The sequence below is a fragment of the Martes martes genome (assembly GCF_963455335.1).
Source record: "Martes martes genome assembly, chromosome: 7".
Taxonomy (NCBI): domain Eukaryota; kingdom Metazoa; phylum Chordata; class Mammalia; order Carnivora; family Mustelidae; genus Martes; species Martes martes.
The window spans coordinates 15,393,630-15,408,275 of NC_137894.1; positions in this window are offsets into that span (position 1 = coordinate 15,393,630).

Here is a 14,646-nt window from a genome sequence, read left to right on the forward strand (position 1 = left end):
AAAACTGACAGAACTGCAAGGAGAAATTTTCAAAACCCTAATGATTGCTGGAGATTTATCCAACCTTCCCTACTAAGTGATAAAGCAATTAGAAGAATCAGTAAAAATATAGATGAACAATACTGTCAATACACTTGATCTAATTGGCATTTACAAAAAATCTACTCAACAACATTTATTCCAAGTATGCACATAATGTTTACCAAGATATGCTATATTCTGGACCATGAAAAAAGAAAATATATGGATAAAAGGTGGGCAAAATTTCAAAGAGCAAATCATGTAAGTTCTCTGACAACAAAGGAAATAAATAAGAATCACTAACAAAAAGATATTTGCATAATCCCCAAAGATTTATTAACAGAATAACATACATAAAAATAACCCATCAAAAGGAAAAGTAGAGGGGTGCCTGGGTGGCTCAGTGGGTTAAAGCCTCTGCCTTCGGCTCGGGTCATGATCCCAGGGTCCTGGGATCGAGCCCCACATCGGGCTCTCTGCTCAGCAGGGAGCCTGCTTCCCTTCCTCTCTCTCTGCCTGCCTCTCTGCCTACTTGTGATTTCTGTCTGTCAAATAAATAAATAAAATCTTAAAAAAAAAAAAAAAAAAAAAAAAAAAAAAGGAAAAGTAGAAAGTACTTTGAATTGGATTAAAACGAAAACACAATATATCAAAATGTTAGATGTTTCTAAAGCAATAATTACAGGGAAAGTTATAGCAATTAACATCTTACATTATAATAAAAAGAAATGTATCAAATTAATTATCTCAGTTTCCACCTTTAAAATTAGTAGGAAAATAAGAGCAAAGTCCAACAACTGTAGGAAGAAGAAAGAAAATAATAAAAATCAGAGTGGAAATCAATTAAATAGATAATAAAAAATGGGAGAAAATCAATGAAGCCAAACCGGTTATTTGAAAAGAGCTATAAAATCATAAAACTTCTATCTAGTCTTATCAGTAAAAAAGAAGAGAGAAGACACAAATTATAAATATCAGGAATGTGAGGGGTGGCATCATTTCAGATTCTACAGATATTACAGGGGTAATATGGAAGTATTACAAACAACATTATGTCGATAAATTCAATACCATAAATGGAATTGGTCAGTTCCTTGAAAGACAAGACACATGAAAAGATGCTCAACATCATTACCATCAGGGAAATGCAAACCAAAACCACAATGAGATATCACCTCACATATGTTAGAATGGCTAAAATAAAAAACTCAAGAAGTAAGTGTTGACAGGGATGTGGAAAAAAGGCACCCTGGTGTACCATTGGTGGGAATGCAAACTGGTACCACCACAGTGAAGACAATATGGCTGTTCCTCAAAAAATTGAAAATAAAACTACCTTAAGATCCTGTAATCACACTACTGGGTTATTTACTCAAAGGATATGAAAACACTAATTCAAAAGGATACATGCACTCCTATGTTTAGTGCAGCACTATTTACAATTGTCAAACAATGGAAGCAACCCAAGTGTCCATCAATAGATGAATGGAAAAAGAGTAAGTGGTATACACACACACACACAATGAAATATTATTCAGTAATAAAAAAAGAATAAAATCTTGCCATTTGCAACAACATGGTTGGTGCTAGAAAGTATAATGCTAAGCAAAATAAGCAAGTCAGAGAAAGACAAATACCATATGATTTCGCTCATGTGGAATTTAAGAAACAAAACAAACCAACAAAAGAGGAAAAAGAGAGAAAGAAAGAGAGTCAGAGAGAGAGAGAGAGAGAAACCAAAAAGTAGACTCTTAACTATAGAGAACAAATTGATGGTTACCAGAGGGGAGGTGCATGGGTGAGACAGTGGAAGGGGATTAAGAGTACACTTACTTGATGAGCACTTTAATAATATATGGACTTGTTGAAACACTATATTGGACACCTGAAACTAATATAACACTGTATGTTAACCACACTGGAATTAATTTTTTGAGAGAGAAAGTAAGTAGGGAGAGGGAGGGGCAGAGACAGAGGGAAGGGAGAAAGAAAATCTCAAGCAGGTTCCATGCCCAGTACAGAGCCCGAAGCAGGGTTTCATCTCACAGCCCTGAGGGTGCAACCTGAGACAAAATAAAGAGTTGGATGCCTAAGCAACTGAGCCAACCTGGCATTCCTGGAATTAAATTTAAAAAAGAGGGAAGGGAAGGAAAGAGAAGGGAAGGGAAAGGAAGGGAAAGAAAAGGAAAAGAAAGAAAAATATTTAAACTCATTTAAGAAGACATGGGTAATCAGAACGGCCTGTATGTGCTGAAAAAATTAAATTTAGGGTTAAAACTTTTCAGCAAAGACCTAGATGACTGCATGAGTAAATATTACCAAACATTTAAGGAAGAGATAATACTGATTGTTCACAAGCTCTTCTAGAACATTGAAGAGGAAATGATATTTCCCAATGTATTTTATGAGGCCAGCGTTACCTACAGATCAGATTGTGACAAATAAATCACAATAAAAGAAAAATAAATAAGAATAGACTTCTTGGATAAAGAAGCCAAAATTCTAGACATATTAGCAGATTAAACCCAACAATTTGCAAATGATAATACATCATGGCCAAGTGGGGATTATTAAAGGAAAGCAAAGCCAACTTTACATGCAAAGATCTACAATGTAGAAAAAGATCTACAATGTAGAAAAAGATCTCTACAAGGTAAGATCAATCAGTGCACTCCACTATATTAACCAACCCAAAATGAACAGCAATAGGTTGATTTCAATACAAATGTTAAATAAGCATTTAGCAGAATGCATTTCTGATTAAAAATATTCAGCAAACTAGGAATAGAAGCAAACTTCCTCAACGTGATAATGGGCATCTACAAAAACTTATAGCTAACACCATACTTAAGTGAAGGACTAAATGTTATTCTCCTAAGGGCAGGAGTAAGACAAGAATGTCTACTCTCAAAATCTGTATTCGAGATTGTATGGGTAACCTAGCCATTTGAGTAAGGCACGAAAAAAATAACCACTACCAATCAGTCAGTGGTCACATGTGAAGTGAAATACCTTTGCATTCCTTCTACCTTGGAGAAAGAACACATCTGAACTGCTGAGGACCAATAATACTTCCCCTAGATTTTGATCTTCAATGAAGATACTCTCCAAGCGTGGCATCCCTATTCAAGTTCTCATTCTTGTCTATAGATGAGAGACTGCCTCCAGCTATAAATGGTTAAATCCTCCTAACGTCCTCCTCTGTGCAGTGTTTGAACCACATTCATAAGACCCCAGGCTACTCAACTTCAGAAAAGCTTCTAAGAATTTTGGGAAAAAGATGACAGTATGAGAATGATCCACACAACTGTCTGAGGAGAGAGACCATACACCCTCTAAAAGGAGTATCTGGGTTTATCTTTCCCTAAAACATATTTTATGTTCAATATGCAAGAAGGGATGTTCTTCCATAATATAGTTCTACCTCACTTAACTTGGGAAAGACTCAGATATTATCTTAAGAAAAACCAACTCTTTGTCTACCATGCAATCAATCTTTTTGTCTTACAATCTTTTTTGTCTTTCTTCTCCTCCTTCATTATTGAGAAATCAATTCTTCCCAGTAGAGACTTTTGGCATTGGCAGACATTAAAAAAAACAAAAACAAAAACACTTAACCATCATCTGTCCTTCTCATGAAGCTCCCAGTTGTGTTCTCCCAACCCATTTGAGCTGATGACCTCTGGAAAACCTGCGGCCAGTTAGGACCCAGGGAATCAGCACCTGTGATGGTTTTGCTAACCCAGAGAGGTTTCAAGAAATTCTCTGGAGCTTTCTGTCTCTCGGTGACCCTAATTGCATCCTCTTGTATTGCCATAAAACATAATTAAGAGAAAGGAGGCATTTAATCAAATACTGCACGTATTGGCTGCATTGCTTGTGAAGAAGCTGGTTAGGCAGAGTGACAATAAGATCTGCTTAATATTTTTATATAGTGCTCAAGACTAGCAATCCTTAATTTATTTTTTAGTCTGGAAATTAAGGATGAATAATGATCTCCCAATTGCCCTTCACAATCACGATTCAACCTGAAGAGTTAATAAGCCACCTTCAATACCCCACCCCCTTCCCTGAACAGACATTTTTTCCACATGGATGAACACAAAGAAATAATCAGATAGGAGATTTTTCTTCTAAATTAGGCCTCTTGTTTGTAAACTGAAAGAGTGCTAATGCAGTTCAAACTCAGCTATGCACCACACATGCCCATTCTGCCCAGGCTTATTACAAAGAGCGGGAGAATTGAAGGTTTTGTTCTATTCTTCAGGCTCTTTCTGTGTGAGAGGCCATTCAAGCCATCAGGGAGTTCTCCCTCGCTCTCTTTCTCTCTCGGCCCCTCGCTCACACACTCCGTTTCCCTCTATAATGCCAGCATTAGAGGCAAGCCGCGGGCTGCAAGCGAGCTTTGATGTCGACCTCTTGCTGCCGGCCTTGGTGGGTGAGTAGCAGAGCAGTGAGGGCATGTGTGGGACAGAGCGGGATGAAAGGAGGGGTGACTGGAGTCCATAATGTGGATGGATTCCCGCCTGTTCACTTAGATTCTTCGGGAAGAAAAATGCCAAGCCCTGAGATTACAGAGGTTATGAATCAGCTAAACCTCAGGAATTAAAACAACACAAGAATCAAATTATTGCTCAGGATTTAGGGAAAAGAAAGGGAAGGAACAAGGGAAGGAAGGAAGGAAGGAAAAAGAAGGGAAGAAGGAAAAAAAAATAGAAGAAAGGAAGTGAGGGAGAGAGGAAGAAAGAAAGAAGCCACAGATAGGGCCAAAGAGATAAGGACATTCAGATCACAGTCCAAGAAGTCCGGCTAGTCCAGGGTGCAGGGAACCAGCCCAGCTCCTGGCCAAGAGCTTTGGGCACACTGGTCGCCTTCCAGCCTTGGACCTGTGGCGGGTGTCAGGAATAAATCTCTGGCCCTAGTGCTAAAGTTAACAGTTGTGACACAGGCAGGCAGCCCATGAGAAGGCCACACGGCCGTCCACTCTGCCCCCCATGGACCAGTATGGTAAGGGAATCTCTGAAGGGGGAGCCCCACAAGGGAACTTAGGTCCAGTTTGAATTCTTGGCATTCAAGGACTACCTTCAGGTAGATTATGGAGTTTCTGTGGCTCTGCCTGGATTAACATGCTATTCATTGCCAGTCTGCCAGGGCAGATCAGACCTTGTTCTCCAGTAACAGACACTTGTTTCGTCCTCCCTCGACCACCCGTTTTGTTAATCTCACTGCATAAAGGAATAAGGGTCTGTCCTCCTCCTTAATTTTCCAACCCATAGTCTCAACTCCAGCAGGTGTGTGACAGTGGAATGAGACACGGAAATTTTAACACTGAATCCTTTCTCTATTTTCTTTTCTTATTTTCACTCTCAGGGTGTGTTTTAAAAAAAAAAAAAAATCCCAAAGCAAGAATCTACCAAGGCCCTACTATGCGCAAGATCCATATTAAAGAAATCTACAATTTAGAAGTGGAAAGGAAAAATCATTTCACTCTATTCAGTCTTGAACTGTCCTTCATTACTAAAATGAGTCTCCTAATACTAAAATAAGACCTTAAAAAAAAAAAAAAAGAACTCTGATGTTTTCAGAATACATAAGTTCTGTATTTTTCCCACCACATCTCTTTCTTGATCTTGGGTTTGCATAAGTGCAGACTATCTGAGATGAAATGGTTTGCACACTGGTCAGAGGAGTATTCAGGGGAGCTGTTTGCCAGGGAATAACACCAGAAGTTGTCAGGAGCTAAATAAATGGCCTGTGGCCAGTCAGAATGTCATTTGGACAAGACCCCTTCTCCTTTGAAGATGGACTGACACATAGCTTTCTTCTAATAAGCCTTCAAAGCTAAGTCTGCCTGTCCCTTACCCCACCATTCACGGCTTAGAGGAGAATCCAGAGTCCACTGGGCTCTTTCCTGGGTCCCTACGGTTAAGGCAAGAAGATGTCTTTGTAGGGAAGCATCCTCTGAAACCTCCTTAGGAAATGGGGTGAGGTGTCTCATTGTCCAATTCGCTATAACCTGAGCATTCCTGAGCTATGAATTGGACTCATGGTTGTAGAAATTGCTTGCACTTCATGCTTTTCAATTGAAAGACACGAAAAGGGCCTGGGTTAAATGGAATCATCTGTTTTACAAGATAAATATATGTCTAGTGATAGAGTACCTGTTTGGGTTAATCATGCATATGTTGCATCCGAGGGTTTTTTTTTTTTTTTAAACTATACCCTGATATGGACTCTCCATACTATGGAAATCAAAATAAAATAAAACAAAACAAAACAAAACAAAATAAAGCAGGGAAATCGCACAGGCAACCAGAGAGCGCCCCCCACCCCCACCCCAGCGGGTCCTCTTTGGTGACTACACCAGTCTTAACTCCACCCCTCAGTTATAAAATCAGCAAAACTCTCGAGGGAAGAAGACCCAGAAAGAACAAATGTGGCAGCAAGAGAGAGAGAGATCAATACCTTCAGAGTCTGAGAATGTAATGGGACCTGTAGGTCTATTAATTACCAAACAAAACTTCTGTTTCAAGAAAGGGGAAAATGCACTTTAATAGAAGCTCTATAATTAGCCATTTCTGTTTATGGTTTCTTAGTAGTTTTTATATTTGTCTGCCTTCACCTTTATTTCCTTTAACAACGTTCACATAAAATGGCTCGGAATTGCTCTGCCTCTAATTATTTACTGTAACAACCAACAAGCTGAAAGATGACAAAGTCGTAAAGAAAGATCTTTGTACAGCGATATTGACTCACCACGGTTGCATTCTTTTATTTTTTTTTGTTCATTTCTAGTGTATAATTTGCAAGTATGCATAAAACAGTCGCTTGAGTTTTATTTTATGATGATGTTAGACTTTTTGTCTGTGAATTTGCTTTTAACATAGATACACAGTTTGTACAGCCTTTGGTAAACAGAGTTCCACTCCATCCCAAACGTCACCATTTGCCAAGGTGGAACTGGTATGACTTGTCTGTGCTGAGGGCAGGGGCAGGGCTGTTTGGAAATCAAAAGGTAAATGTAAAACCAAGAGAAGGTAGGCATTTGGATGCCAAGACTGAACCGTACCACAGGGAATGATTCAGAAAAAATGATCAATGCCCAATTCTGGGAAATCAAATGAGAAATTAAATCCTCATTGGGGCAAAACCAAGAGGCACAATCCTATGATGAATCGAAGTCAAAGCCACTACAGTCTGATAAAGGCAGGAGATTCACAGTGTTGGAAGTAGTCACCCGGGCGTCGTGTCCTTGAACCTGAAATTGTTTGCATTTAATCTTGCTGAAAGCCCATTTTAGAAATGCAAGACCCAGGAGTTCAGCACCAGAAATGATGAGCCTTATACTGGACATAGCAATGGCTCTGTGTTTGACCAATAACTGATATTTGAAAGAAGAACAAGTTCAAGGGTGGGCCTGGAGGGCAGCAGGTTCAATTCTGATTCGTCATTCTATGGTGGGTAACATCAAATGACCATTCTCAACAAGTTGCCATTGCTAAGTGATTGGAAAACTAGGGGTAAGAGGTACTATGGGACTTGAAGACATGAGAAGGGACAAAGAAGCAGTGACCAGAGCACCACTTCTAAAGGAACCCATCCAAGTAGCTTCCAGGATGACGGAAAGGTCACAGACCACCACGACACCACCATAGCTGGAAAACAATATGTTAACCATCTCTCAAGGAGTTCACTTTAGAACCAATGGTAGCTATGGCCCGTAGGCCTTTTCTGTTTTAGCCCAAGGTCAGTGTCCTTCAGAGATGAGTCACTTCCCACTTTGACGTGGCACACATGGGATATTACAGGAAGAGTCCCTCCTTCAGGAGCCCAAGGCTTCCCTCTGGGCTAAGCATGGACTGGCTTCTCTTCAACATGGAGCCAAGTCCAAACTCGCCTGTGTTAGGCTAGAGATCTCCAGCAGGATTCAGAACACGATAAATTTTACTCTGTTCCCTGAGTAGTAATGGTTTGTCGTAATAGGCTCTTGCTGTAGTTTATTGGTCCATCTCGTGGTTTATTAGAGCACAGCCTGTGTCAGGGCTTCCATTATAAAGCCATATTTTTCTGGGTTGAGAGATCAACAATAAAATTGGGCTAGTATTGAACCTTAATCTTGATATGCAGTCCCTGCCCAAGAACGTAAGAGGAGAAATTAAAGAGAGAAGGAAAGAGATAGAAAGAAATGGAAAACAAACCATTGGACAGGCACTGTAATTCCTGCACTTATGAATTTATTTCAGCTGTGTTTTGATTATAAGGTACACTTTTGTTTCATTATGTTTCCATTTATCATGGGGCTTATTTGGTAGCGGAATTATTACTTGAGAGAGGGAAATTAACAGTAAAGTCAAATTAGTTTTCCCTCAACCCAGATGCCACACCTACATGTCCACAAAATAACCACGTCTTCCACTTTTAATTTGCTCTTCAACTAAAGAGCATGAGATTTCATGTCAACGAGACTCCAATAAAAAAATAAATAAATAAACTTAAAAGGAACGTGAAGTTTAGCACTGTACAAAAGTCATGAAAGAGAAAAGGTAGTGATGTCCTTGCGAGATTGTTCACGATTTTTTTTCTCTCCTTTGGGTGACAACGAGCCTTTGGCAAACTCCTGTTCAGGTGAACTTTTATGCTTCTCTTCGTTTAAACAAAAACCCAACAGTACTGATGTTTATGTTTTACTCATACTACCAAAGAAAATTGTTTTGACGTGTTTAAAGTGCTTCCCAGGGCAATGATATCCAACCAAAGATCATTTGTAAAGGATTCATTTCGCAGAATGCACGGCCTTGCTGTAATGTCCAGTATAGAGAAAGATCTTAGCTTAAATTATACCACAGCTATTTTAAATGGATTTTTAAATTATCTACCTTTGCATTTCATCATGAATGTTTCAGGGAAATTATCCTGAGATAATGCCAACAAATGGCTGCAGACTTTAGGCTTATAATTGCTCTTGTTCATTTAAGGTTCCCAGCAGACCATATCAGGAAATTCAATGCCTGGCAAGTCGGGGTTGATAATATACCGTAACTGGCATTTTCTTATTAGACGAGCACCCAAATCAGCTTTCATTTGTAGCAATGACCCTAATTAAGAGAACCATGATTTAAAGCCGAGTCTTTGCATTTTAAGAATCAGATCTGGATATGGCGATGTTAGCCAAAGGGTTATTTTTTTTTCCTAGTCAATTGGCATAATCTAACCTTAATTTTAATTTTTCAAAAGTATTTCACATATTTTTTTTCTAGTTCCACTTTCAAAATGAGAGGCTTCCTTCTAGCTGCTGGGTGATATGCATATGAGTAGGTAAAAATATTCACCTTCTCACCTTCCTTGTATGTAAGCATATTCACCTCTGTCTTCACGAAATGATTTGATCTTAGAGCTCCAAGAGGTGTTAGAAAAAGGGTCACTTAGTGTGTTCTTGACCACCCTGACTCCCTTAGGTGGAAGAATGGAAGGCTTGGAAACTAAGGTAGTTTGCCTTGGATCATCAGCTGGAAAGAAGGAGATAGAGCCCAAACTCCATAAGTCTCCTGACGAGAATTTCACAACCTCTCCCTCAAAAAGTACCTGTTAAAGATATTATCTGTGATATAGGTTGGTGTACCTGACTTTTCTTAATTCATCCAATCAACAGAAATCCTTCATTACTGTGGACCACGGAAGTGTTCACCTTGAAATTTTATCATACCATGGTTCTAAGGAACCATTACCATAAAAGGATCTTGTAGCATATTGTGAGGATCTTTAAACACTCCATCTAAGTGTATATATCCATTGGATACATATATAGATAATATACGCACATTTGATAACTTGTTGGGTAGGATCTAATGTAAATCGACCCTCTCTTATATGTCAGTGATAATGACATGCAGCCAAGAATAATAACCAATATTTGGAGATCATTTTACAAATCAAAAAGAATTTTTACCTATATTATTTCTTTGACTCATTATCTTCACCGTAGCACCGTGAACATGCAGGACAAGAAGGAGAACTTGAGATATTACAGTATTGTTATCCCTTTTCATTGTTTGGAAAATAAAACATTTCCTTGGGGGGAAAAAAAAAATCCAAGTTCTCAAACCGTAGATCCGTGTTCTCTCTCCATCATGTTCTCTTGCCTCCCTGGTAGCAATTATTATTAGTGGTAAGATATTATAAATGGAAATCATTAATATAATTTATGCCTTATGGTTAGAATTCTAATGCTAATAATAATCACCATTATTATCGAGCACTTTGATTCAGGTGTGGCTCTGAACACCTGAGTCTTGCACATGCACACAGGTGCAAACATCTGTACAGTGGGTATGATGGCACCAAATTCAGTGATGAGTAAACAGAGGCTCAGGGAAGTTCAATAAGACCTAAAGTGATGGCCCCTATCGGTGGCAGAACCAGGTTTTGAACCAGGTTAGTTCGACCCCACACCAAATGTTCTAAACTATTTGCCATACTTCTTTCTTGATAACACATGTGCTCTACCATATCCTATCATATTGGTAATAGAAGTACAGATAGATATCAATGCTAAGACCCCCTCAACGTTCACTTAGTGTAGGAGAAAAATTGGACAGAAAAAAGCAAAGTCTATATGAGGAAAGGCTCTGTGTGTGGGTGGGGTGTGCGTGTGTAAATGATACATGTTTATGCCTCCATTTTCATTTACAGATAACTGTGTAAACACATAGAAAGTAGATATTTAAAAAAGGGAAATAACACAGATGATATCATTAAGATCTTTCACAAAACCCTAAGAAATTCACTTATTAAGTATAATTTATTTTCTAAGTTTGGTGCAGGAGACAGAATCCTTACCAGTGTTATAGGCAACTTTTTATCAGGATTTAATTGTTAGAGTTGCTTCATTTCAAGGAAAATGATTTAACCCCCAGGATATGCAGATCACTATTATAATCAGCCCCGTTTTTTAACAAGGGGAGGGCCTTTAGCTATTCTTGCAAGAGCGAAAATTTCCAGGAATTATCCTTACTGCTATTATAAATTAATAAATTTTAGTAGTGCTACACCGCAAATCTTTGGCATTGACCTATATAGAAACATTAATATCTTATGATATTGATTTCAAAGACAAAGTCCAGAACCTTATGGTAAATCTAGAGGAAGTTTGTCTCTCATGATAGATGCTGCCATAAGATTCACCTAATATATCCCAGTAAATCATCCCCTCCACTGGCGTTCAAGATGGGCTCAGTAAACACATACGTCCTCTGCCTGGGTCTCTGGGAACCCATGCATCCTGGGCACAATTCCACTAAACAGGCCACCTAAAATGCTGCTGGTTCCCCTCCTCCCTGGAATTGTCACTGATGGATTGAGTGATAATCTACCTCTAACCTGTGAGATTCACACTGTCAGGGCTATTTTGATGGCTTTCAGAAGGGCTCCTCCCCACGGCCACGATGTTTGCAATAGGACAAACTTGCACTAGAGGAGACCCAGGCAAGGCCATGGAACAAGTGGGCTTTGGTAGCTCAACAGTCTAGCTGCTGTTCTTTCCAGATACACTGCTCCTGTTTGTGTAGGGATGACCAGCCCTAAAACAAAATAAAACAAAATAATAGAATAGAATAACGAAAAACCTAATTAAACTAACACCAGCAGTTCAGAAAAGCAATGCTTCCTTTCCACCCTTTTCTCCCTGCCCGCCTGACCCCTCATGCAGCCCCTAGTGTGATACCTTGAATTATTTCTAGAATTCACAAGATGCTCGATGTTTCCCAAGCATGGTCCTTTGTAATTGTTAAAACTAGACAGCAGCATATATAAATAATCAGAGCCATAAAGAGAACAGTCAGTAGGCAAGTGAGCCTCTAGGAGTCCCCTTCATGTCTGAGGGTAGGGAGGAAGGAGCAGGGGCTTTGCTCTCCAGCATCTTAGCTATTCACCCCATAGGCCATTATCCCAAAATGGCCAGCCTGGGTAAATATTTGAGAGAGATGTTTTCCAGTTTGTTTATTTTCTTCCTGTCATTTTCACTGATAGTCTCTGCTCGTCTTGGCGGCTGACCTTTCACAAATGTTGGTTTTGTTTTAGAAATGTCCTATTGTAAATAAGAGGGCAGAGTTCACAGAGCAAAGGCCAACGTAGCTGGAAGGCTCTGTGGGGGCCCAAGAGCCCTATTTCATCTGCCAGTGGTGAGCGTTAACCTGCCCGCAGCCCCAAGGAGAGCGGGGGTCAGCTCCCCACTTCTCAATGCTACATCTTAGCCTAGTTGCTTAATGTTCTCCAGGAGAACATAATTAACAGCAGGAAACAACATGATGGTTGGCTAATCTGTTCGTGTGGGGTATTTTTGGAAATAAGGGCCGGTAACTACCTGGGTAACTTTTACAGGGAGATGCTGGAAAACCGATCAGTATTGCCACTGGTGTTGATAACTGGAAAATGTTCTATTCAAGATTCATATTTTCCATGTTGGTTAATTCTTCCAACTTGGAGTCCCTAGAGGACAAGGACTGACTTGGCATGTAATGGAGACTGCTCGAATGGAAATCATCATCAGATCTGCCCCAACTCCACGCCTGTTAGACATGGGATTCTGGTTGCAAGAATCAAATGAGTTCTCTGAACCACTGCCTCTTCAGTAATAAAATACACATAATCTTCCTTCCCTACTTGCCTCAAAATGATATTAAAACTCGAGAGAAATCGTGCCTATGCAAGCACAAAGTAAACAGCCAAACACTTTCAAAAGGTAGTCTGTGGGGTTGGGGGGCTGGTGGTGGCTAGCATCATTGACCGGTTTCAGATAATCAAAACCATTGAGCATTCCAAACTTAGGAGGGCTCCAATGACCATCCTGAGGCCCAGTGCACGGGGAGCAGATCTTAAATTAGATAAGGCTGGTGAAGTGAGAGTTGGACAACTCAGTATGTGAGGTATGTTGGGTGAAATTGAAGTCATTGAGCAGAAATGTCTTCTTTCCTATCTCAGAGAGGCAACAGTCCTCAGGGATAAGGAGTTCAAAGGCCACAGTGACAACCCTGATGATTTCCAGGGGTTACCACTCTCGATGCTCACCCAAAAGCACATTGGGGTGCTGTGCTCCCAGGATGGGAATTCGGATTCAACTGTGTTTCTTGGCAGTGGTGCTGGGTGATAGAGCCAACCAGCAAACTTTCCCCCATGCCATCAGAGACTGAAGCAGTGAGAAAGAATTGTGTGAAAATATCCATCAACTGCTCCGAGTTGGGTGTAGCTCAGAAGCATTCTGAGTGAAGTAGGTCTGACTGTTGATGCTTGGAAGGGGGTCTCTGGCCCAGAAGGCTTGTTGTCCAAACTCCATCCTGGAGCCTCTCTGTGCCTCCTGACTTCTTTTCTCAATCACCTCTCTTGCTTTTCTCTTACAGTTGTTGGCTTTGAGATCTTTGCCTTGACTCACATTTTAGCATGTGTTACAATTTTTGTTTTGTAGTGCTTTTCATTTGTAAAAGAACCTCTTTACAGCACAGAATGGAAATAATTAGCTCTTCAAACTGATTCAAATGAGGTATTTTTGAGTGTGTGTAAATGCGACACTGGGAAAACCTGGCATTTCCTGGTGGACTCTTACTCATTTATCACATGCATTCAGGTCTCATTGGCAGACCTCTGCTACTAGGGACTGACAAGGACAAAATGAATAAGAAAACGTTGGCATCCCCCTTGGAAGCGTGTGGCCGCAAGAAAGCGAGACTCATTTCTCCCCCTTCTCTGTCATCCACATCAGCGACATAAGCCCTATAACCACATTAGAATGTTTATTCAGATGTAGCTCATTTAATATGAGTTCTTCAGGACATACTCTATTTCTAATCCCCATCTAAATTTTCTCTATTACCTTCAACTGCTTTGAACACTTAGAACATGGTAGATATTTAATAAATATTTATGTAAAGAAAGATTCGAAGAATAAAGTTTAAGAGCTACCATGGATTGACACCATTTTAACCAGAAGAGTGAGGTTCGGTGCATTGGTTGCAGGGCACTTAAGACAACTGAATGATGGAATAATTCATTGTACCTGAACTCAGGCCCTTTGTACCAGACATTGGCTTCCTCCTGCTTCCTTAGTCATTAGCTGGATTCAAGTTTAATTACTCCCCAGTGAGCCCCTACAGTGAACCAGGGGCTGTATAGGCATTCTCTTATGGAAGGGTACACTTAATCTCAAAACGCAACCTCTTCAGGTAAACCTCCTCAATCCCACATTAGTGGGGTGGCAAATGTGGCTCAAAGATGTTAAGTAAGTTGTCTGCAGTTCCACTCTGGTTATATATCAGACTTAGCATCCTGACTCAGGTTGGCCTGACCCCAACACAATCTGAGTGGGATTTTATTAGTTTTAGACATCGGAAATGGTTCTCGAAACAAGAATAATAAGTGAGAAAGATTCACCTAGTTTAGATGACTATAATTTTTAATCCATTTGGATAATTGAAATAAAGGCATTAAAGGAATCCTTAAAAAGATCAGATCAGCCCAAATCACCTCCCTTTTGCAGGGACAAAGAACAATAAAGCTGACTCATTCTCTTACTGGGGGGAGGGGGGACCTCTGTGAATTTAGTTTATAACTAGTTCATCCTAGCATGGCCCCTCTCTG